This window comes from Hoplias malabaricus, chromosome 4 (assembly GCF_029633855.1).
Source record: "Hoplias malabaricus isolate fHopMal1 chromosome 4, fHopMal1.hap1, whole genome shotgun sequence".
NCBI classification, from domain to species: domain Eukaryota; kingdom Metazoa; phylum Chordata; class Actinopteri; order Characiformes; family Erythrinidae; genus Hoplias; species Hoplias malabaricus.
In genome coordinates, this window is record NC_089803.1 from 15197055 (window position 1) to 15205692 (window position 8638).

General features: G+C 37.8%; 2 long non-coding RNA genes across 2 annotated transcripts; both read left to right on the forward strand.

Moving 5' to 3' along the window:
* The first annotated feature begins 358 nt into the window (after window positions 1–358).
* On the forward strand, window positions 359–3342 carry LOC136693774 (uncharacterized). The gene is made up of 3 exons (XR_010802107.1): window positions 359–439; window positions 1606–2006; window positions 3138–3342. It is a non-coding gene; the product is annotated as an uncharacterized lncRNA (long non-coding RNA).
* Window positions 3343–4407: 1065 nt separating this feature from the next.
* LOC136693770 (uncharacterized) lies at window positions 4408–7556 on the forward strand. The gene is made up of 3 exons (XR_010802106.1): window positions 4408–4453; window positions 6953–7012; window positions 7198–7556. It is a non-coding gene; the product is annotated as an uncharacterized lncRNA (long non-coding RNA).
* Window positions 7557–8638: the final 1082 nt, after the last annotated feature.

The window sequence follows — 8638 nt, forward strand, 5'->3', positions numbered from 1 at the left end:
CATCGTCACGCCTAGAACTCCGCCAACACGGTCCGCCATCCGTCACGCCAAGAACTCCGCTCAGACGCTCCGCCGTCACGCGAGTAACTCCGCTCACAAGGTCCGCCGTCACGCGAAGAACTCCGCTGACACGGTCCGCCGTCACGCGAAGAATTACACTCAGACGCTCCGCCGTGTCGAGAAGAATCCCACTCACGCGAAACACTTCTTCATAACATAATAATGCAGCCACTTTCTTTTATAACCTTGGTTCGACTCTGATTGGCTGAGCACACATAAGCCCTGCCCACTTCTACATAATTCCTTAAAGTTCTAGAAATTTACAGACCAACAGAAGATTCCAGAAAATTCTAGTAAACTGAAGAGCCGCTCGCGCTGCTGCTCGGCTCTTCTGAGGGGAAGCTTTTTAACCGTCTGCGGGTAACAGCTTAGAAACACGGTAAGAAAAACAGCTTTTAACTGGCTATTTAGCTTATTTATGTGCAGCACATCTTTTTCGTGTCTTAGTGGGAAAGAATTATAACAAGTGGGGATGATATTTGTGGGTTTTGTAAAATTCCGTTTAACAGGCTAAGCTAACGTTACCTAGTTGCAAAAGTCCGTTAAAGTTTAAGGCAGGCTGGAGTAGAAGTAATGTTTTCTTAGGTCACATGTATCTAGTTATCTGCGTTACTTACATGAACGTCACACATTACGGTACATTTACAAATAGTTCAACACCTACTAAATATATATTTTTGTCAAAGTGCTCATAGTTTTAAAATGCCCGTTAGGTAAGTTAGCTAGTGATAAGTAACTTTAGATCATGTTAGCTGCTATCAGACGTTCCAGCCTATGTAGGAGCAGTACTGTCGTTGTAAGACTGTAATTGCCAAAGGGTAAATTCATTTTAGGCTTAGATATCTAATAAGTCTTTTAGAGTGGTTTAATTCGAATTGGCTCATTGTAGAGATATACTTAGCTAGCGATAACTAGTCAGATACTTTCTACATGCAATGCATTCTACAGCTGTTTTTATTTACTTTCCAAAACCTCCAGTTTCCAAGGCAGTTCCACAAGCCTTCTGATATTTTTAGGAATATTGATGGTAGTAAAATGGTAGAACATCTTACGTATTCTGGGGGGAAGTTAATACATTTTATGTAATGACTTTCCATGAGGGAGATTTCAAAGGCATTATATGCTTCAGACATATGCTTCCTGTCACCAGAGATCCTATTCAGTTTTGCACCAAACAGCTTTGAATAACTTTGTTAAAACCGATTTTATTTACAAATTTTCTTGGATAAAATATTTTTATGGTTATTTTAAAATTGGTCTTTTACTTAAAGACTTTTACAAAGTTTACAATGTGATTTGGATGGCAATTTATGCATTTGGATAAAAGTGAAGGATATATCTATGAGGATTTATACAGTAATTTTGTAGGATATACTTTTATTTTAAGGTTATGTCAACATTAGTATGTACATTCTAAATCTTTAAACCGAAAATGCACATGAGCAATTCTTAAGAGTACTGTTCTGAATAAAATCAGAACCTCTTGTGTTAATGTGACCTAATATGCATTCTAAGGCATTAAATTATGCATGTTTTTTTCCCCAGGTGAACTTTAACTTGAATCAGCCTAAGGGAAATTTCAAAATGACTGTAGCTTATGTGTTATAGTCTATGAATGGAAATTTCATAAGGACAAAAATGGCCAGTTACTGGAGTAAATGCAGGAGAATTCACCGTGGAATAGTAGAAGACTTACAAAAGTGAGGATCGTCATCTTCAGAGACAGAAGAAGAGAATATAAGAACATATAGGATATGTTTGACGCATGAGCCTGAGTGTTCTTATCAAGCACAGGAGAGAAGTGTGCCTTTTACCTAAGGCACAAGAAGAGGATATTCTGGAGAATGAGCGACAGCACTTGAAATATACAGATAAGACTAACGAGGAACAGGAAAAAGAAAGTTATACAGAAAGCAGTGAAGAAGAAACTCATGAAGGTTTCTCAGGTAAAAGCACAGAAGAAGTAGAAGATTTACAGGATCGGCTATTTGACTGGGCAGTCAAACGACAAATTACTCAGGCAGCAGTGTCAGATTTATTGAGAATTCTTTCTCAAATAATCCCAGAATTACCAAAGGATTCAGAACATTTCTTAAAATAAAATAAAAAATCTTAAAGTCAAAATGTCTCTAGAGGCATTTACTTTCATTCAGGCTTAAACTGTGGCATTTTAATGCATGTGATGGAAAAAGAGTTTAACTTTCGCAGTGCTTTATCATTACAAATTAACGTAGATGGTCTTCCACTTCACAAAGCCGCAAATTCTCAGTTCTGGCCAATTTTAGGACTCATTGAAAATTTTGAAAACCGAATACAAAAACACAAGAATCCATTTGTTATAGGCATCTATTTTGGTCATCAAAAACCAACCAACTTGGAATTTCTCAATGATTTTGTTCACAAGGCTAATCATCTTGAGAAAGATGGTGTTCATTTTCAGGACAATCACATCACTGTATCATTATCAGCATTAATTTGTGATGCTACCTTAGCGAAGAAACAAAAAAAAGTATAGAGCTTTGGATAACATATCCTGCTTTCCTTTTGAGAATTTTCTTGGGCAGCTTTAAAAAATGGTCCACAAACCTGACAAGCCTTTGGAGTAAGTGATGCGCTGTCTCTCTGAGAAAGAGGCTAAAGCCAAGAGTGCACCCTGCTTTTCCTGTAATCTGAAGATGGAGCATAGAAATATTAATATATTAATATTAATGCATTATAGTGATTATTCAAAACATTACAGTTGACACTTGTGGAGTGATACACATAGTTTTCAAATCATTTAAGAAAAGATCTGACTTGTTCACTTATCCTCTGCCATCCTCTGAACTTGACATCTACCACCTGTCTGCACTGCAAACCAGCGGCATATATAAAATATAAAAAGAAAGTATGTCCTCTTTCCATGCAAAGAAGGCTTTGCTGGAGTGCCACTATTACATCTATAGAATTACTGCAAGTAGAAGGTATTTTTACCTTGATACCAAATCCAAACATGCATAGAGACACAGTCTTTAATTTGCATGTTTCTGGTGGTTTTCATTAACAAATTACCAGTGTTTTCTCCTCTTTTACTACAGGAATGTATCTTGTTTCATTCCCGGAAGAAAATAATCTGTCAGCATTTGTGCCTGACACCTGGTACCATGAGGGCCAATGCTACTGGCCACCGTACAATGCACTTGAGAGGGTCAAAAAAGCAGCAGTGAATAGTGAGTCCTCAGACCCTGACTTTGATCCTGATCCTGGACTTTTGACCCTGATCCTGGACTTATCACCCAGCAAGTGTGCTAAAAGCTAAAGGTTAGTTTACAGTAGTTAAGTTTTTACATTTACACATTGACTTGAGTTCATGGTCAGATCAGTAATATTTATGGTTATTGATTTTATATATATATATGAGAGAGAGAGAGAGAGGGGGGGGGTCTTTTTATACAGATAAGATGATGTTATGCTATGTTCTGCTGGAGTTTTTTTTTTTTTTTTTTTAATTGTTTGGGGGTTTTTTTCCCCTCAGATAACTATGAAAAAGCTCATGAATATTACTTAGGAGTCAAAAGAGGTGAAAGTATTCATACAGAACCAGAGAATGTATGTACAAAATGAAAAAGAAAGTAAGCAGACATTTTAAGTAATTATGTGTTATTATGGCAATGTTTGTCTCATATTTTAAATGCATACATTTATTTATTGAACACTTAGGTCCACTCTAAAATGTATTGCATGGACTTTGCTGAACATGGATAGTGACGATAAGGACAGTTATCTCCCTCCTGCTCCAAACACCCCACAACCAAAACAGTTCACCAAAAAAGGAACTAATAAACTCATTCAAAGTTAGTAACATCAATGGCATGAAACACAACAGGCTAATATAATGAATTTGTTACTTTCTAAACTGTAATATTTTTTAAGGGCCCCCCTGGTCAGGCTGATGGACCCTCAATTTCTTCTGGAGGTAAGGAGGAGGAGGTTTTGCACCTCAGACTAGGATTGTACACTGACTTCTCCTCTGCAAACTTGTGTTGATGATTAAATAGGTCTCTCAGCTGATTAAATTCGTTTTCAGCAGACCTTTTCAATATCAACAATAACAAGAACAGCAATATCACCTTTTGGATTATTATAACATAAGAATCATTTTATTTTTTAGACAGTGCTTATCCAAACATTAAGCTGTTACATGGGAAATGATCTATACAACAAAACAAATGCATTCATTAAAGTGTTGTTAACCTTTGTTTGAACGTGTGATTGGACACTGCATTTTTTACTAATCTGAAATTAAGCGTTTGCTCCTATACATCTATACTTTTTTTAAATTTTATTATTATTATTTTTAATTAACAGGACCCAGGTCTCTCTCACCAGCATCCATGTGTTCCCACCTAAGGAGGTAAAACTGTCTATAGCTTACACCAATGTCTCCTCCCCACCTCATCTAACACTCACGCTCTCCCTTACATTGATTCCCACTTATAGCTAACACTGATGCCCTTGCTTATCTTACACTGATGCCCTCCCTTACACCAATTCCCACTTACAGCTAACACTGATGCCCTCCCTTACACTGATTCCCACTTATAGCTAACACTGATGCCCTCCCTTATCTTACACTTATTCCCACTTGTAGCTAACACGGATGCCCTCCCTCATCTTACACTGATGCCCTCCCTTATCTTACCCTGATTCCCATTTATAGCTAACACGGGTGCCCTCCCTTATCTTACACTGATGCCCTCCCTTACACTGATTCCCATTTATAGCTAACATGGATGCCTTCCCTCATCTTACACTGATGCCCACTTATAGCTAACACTAATGCCCTCCCTTATCTTCCACTTATTCCCACTTGTAGCTAACACTGATGCCCTCCCTCATCTTACACTGATGCCCTCCCTTATCTTACACTGATTCCCATTTATAGCTAACATGGGTGCCGTCCCTTATCTTACACTGATGCCCTCCATTATCTTACACTTATTCCCACTTGTAGCTAACACTGATTCCCCCCCTAATCTTACACTGATGCCCTCTCTTATCTTACACTGATTCCCATTCATAGCTAACACGGATGCCCTCCTTCATCTTACATTGATGCCCTCCCTTACACTGATTCCCATTTATAGCTAACACGGATGCCCTCCCTCATCTTACACTGATGCTCTCCCTTACACTGATTCCCACTAATAGCTAACACTGATGGCCTCCTTTATCTTACACTGATGCCCTCCATTATCTTACAGTTATTCCCACTTATAGCTAACACTGAGGCCCTCCCTTATCTTACACTGATTCCCATTTATACCTAACACTGATGCCCTCCTTTATCTTACACTGATGCCCTCCCTTACACTGATTCCCATTTATAGCTAACACTGATGCCCTCCCTTATACTGATTCCCACTTATAACTAACACTGATGCCCTCCTTTATCTTACACTGATGCCCTCCCTTACACTGATTCCCATTTATAGCTAACACTGATGCCCTCCCTTATACTGATTCCCACTTATAACTAACACTGATGGCCTTCTTTATCTTACACTGATGCCCTCCATTATCTTACACTGATGCCCTCCCTTACACTGATTCCCATTTATAGCTAACACTGATGCCCTCCCTTATACTGATTCCCACTTATAACTAACACTGATGGCCTTCTTTATCTTACACTGATGCCCTCCATTATCTTACACTGATGCTCTCTCTTACACTGATTCCCATTTATAGCTATCACTGATGCCCTTCCTTATACTGATTCCCACTTATAGCTAACATTTGAAGCCCTCCTTGATCTTACACCAGGGGTGTCAAACTCATTTTGTTTGGGGGGCCGCATACAACGTAATCAGATCTCAAGGGGGCCAGACCAGTAAACTCATTCCAAAATTACATGGAACTAACAATAAGTCCACTTTTTTTTCTTTGTATTAGTGCATTATTTGTATTTGTATTATAAAAAATCAGTATATGAAATATATTGTCCTTTTACTAAATATATTATGAACAACTTTTTACTTTTATTTTTTACTTTTTAAGAAAAGTACATGCAATTTCAACAACACTTTTACTCAGTTAAACATTTATTTAAGTGCACTATGCATTTTTCTTGAAAAATCCGACACTCTGTCCAATTTTCTCTTTATTGACAAAGACATTTCACTTAAGAGGGTGCCAAGGTCAACAGAAAAAGTGGGTAAAGCGATAGAACTGACTAAAACACCCTATCGAACGATATAGGAACTGCAGATTTTAAATAAAATAGAGTTTATTCTTACTTAATAATGCAGGTTTATCCTGCGGGCTGGACTGAACTCACTGGCGGGCCGTATGTTTGACAACCCTGTCTTACACTGATGCCCACTTATAGCTTACACTGATGCCCACTTATAGCTAACACCGATGCCCTCCTTTAGGTAACACTGTGTCCCTTATCTACACTGATGCCCTTCTCCCTTCTTTTCTCAAGCTTGAAACCTGAGAAACTTGGGGCCATGCTACGTTCACTGACGTTTCAGCTCAGGCTACCTGGTCACATCTGCAGCAGTCATATTAACAGACTAAAGGCTCAGCAGTACAAAGAAATCTTTCCAAGCACATAGAGGTTAAATGATGCAACACACTACTTGACAGTGAAACAGTGGATTTTCAGGTCTGATGGAGAGAATGTTTTAATCAATAAACTTTTTTTTTAAAAGATCTTGTGCTTTTCACTGCCACAGTGATTTTATGAAAGCTCTCATGTATCATACAGCTTATTTTGTTTGACTTAGGACTTTAAAACTGTAGCAACTAATCTTGCACAATACAACTGAACAGTCAGTCCACACACAATTATTCTTGTATGGGTAGCTCATGTTGATTTCTGGTGCTTTGCTTTTTTTTAAAACAGCATCCACAAGTCAAGCGATAAACTGTCTTAACAATTCAACCCCTCTCCACACCTCTTAAGGTAAAAAAAATATATAATAATTATACAGTACTCTAAAATCTTGTACATTGTATAGAGTAACTCATTCATTCATTTGGTACACACCCGAGGTAAAAAGCTGGCATTGCCACATTGAATGTGTTATGATAATTGTACTGCACATACTTTTGTAGCTAGTATTTTCTTTGGCTTTAATATTTCTACAGACTCATTCTCCAGCACCTGAGAGAGATTTCAGAAGAAATGAAGGACCTTAAAGTTCAAGTCAGACGCAACACAGACGACTTGCAGAGTTTGAGTGGTGTGGAAGGAGACGTGTCTGCCAGACAACATGGTCAATGTACTTTTTATACTACTATTTTATGATTTTAAGGTCAGTGTGCTTGCTGTTATGGGAGGGACATCTACAAAAGATGCAGTATGGAGGATGAAGGGGAGACTTTTCTCCAATGGCCTTGCTATGCAAATGAATTGGACAGGACTTGGTGGAAAGCTGGCCTTTAAATCCCTCCCACTCAAGAGTGTGCTGCACAGTAAGGTTCAATAAAGGTGTCATTCACAATTGTAATTAAAAAACACATTTTGTCAAATTCAGAAGATGTTTCCTCACCATCTGCTGTTCTCAAGTCTGTTTGCATGCTCTATTTCTGCTCCATAGGGGGGTAATATTGGCATATTTTTTGCTGTTTTGGATCACTTCAGGTGGAAAATCACATCACAGAAAATGCGTTACAAATGAGTTTGTGGTAATTTTGTGGTGAATAGAAGCTTACAGCTACGTTCAAACAACAGTCGTTTTTCTCATCAAACTTACTGTTCCACCTTAAAAGTTGTGAAGTAAACAAACTGGAGAGAAATACCTTTTTCCACAAACATAGACGTCCCCATTTAACAACTAGCAATAGGCATTCCCTTTGGGAACCTAAATACAAAAGTTTTCTTTTTAATTCAGGTGGCAGTAATCATTTCTTATAAATATCTTCTCAAATTCTAAAAATGGTTTGCTGGATTGGATCTGCACTGCTCCCTTCTCTATGTTCTTCCAACGTCAGTCCGTGCAAACCCAGCAAATTATAGAATATTAGAATTATGATGATGAATATTAAGATCACGATTTAAACTTTGGTGAACACTTCATGTAACACCCAAATTTAGTATTATAACAATAAGTTCAGTGTATTAATAGGTTTTTCTAAGGGGCCTTAATGTACCACATATAAGTGATACATTAGGCCTTAGTCTTTGATATGGATTGTCTAGGACAGTTCAGTTCCAGTTAAGACTACAGTTCATATTCACAGCTGACTTTTTTTTTTTTTTTTTTTTTAACTGGAGCAGTTAGAAAGAATCTACAAAGCAAAGACACAACCGAAGAAGGTCTCCAACGATAAATGTCCATATTTTTGAAAGGGGCAGCAGATCGAGAAGGGGTACATGTGACAGTGGAACTTTTGGTTGTAGAACATTTCCTCTCCCACAAATACATCTTCAAAGTTATTCCTTCACAAATTCTTGGTGTTTAGCAAATTTACTGATTATTTTCTACAAATTCCACTGTGATGATTGCTCAAGTGTGTTTCTTGGAATGTACTAGTCATCTCATTTTTTTGCTATTTTCAGCCAGAGATGTGTTTTGATTTTTCTGAA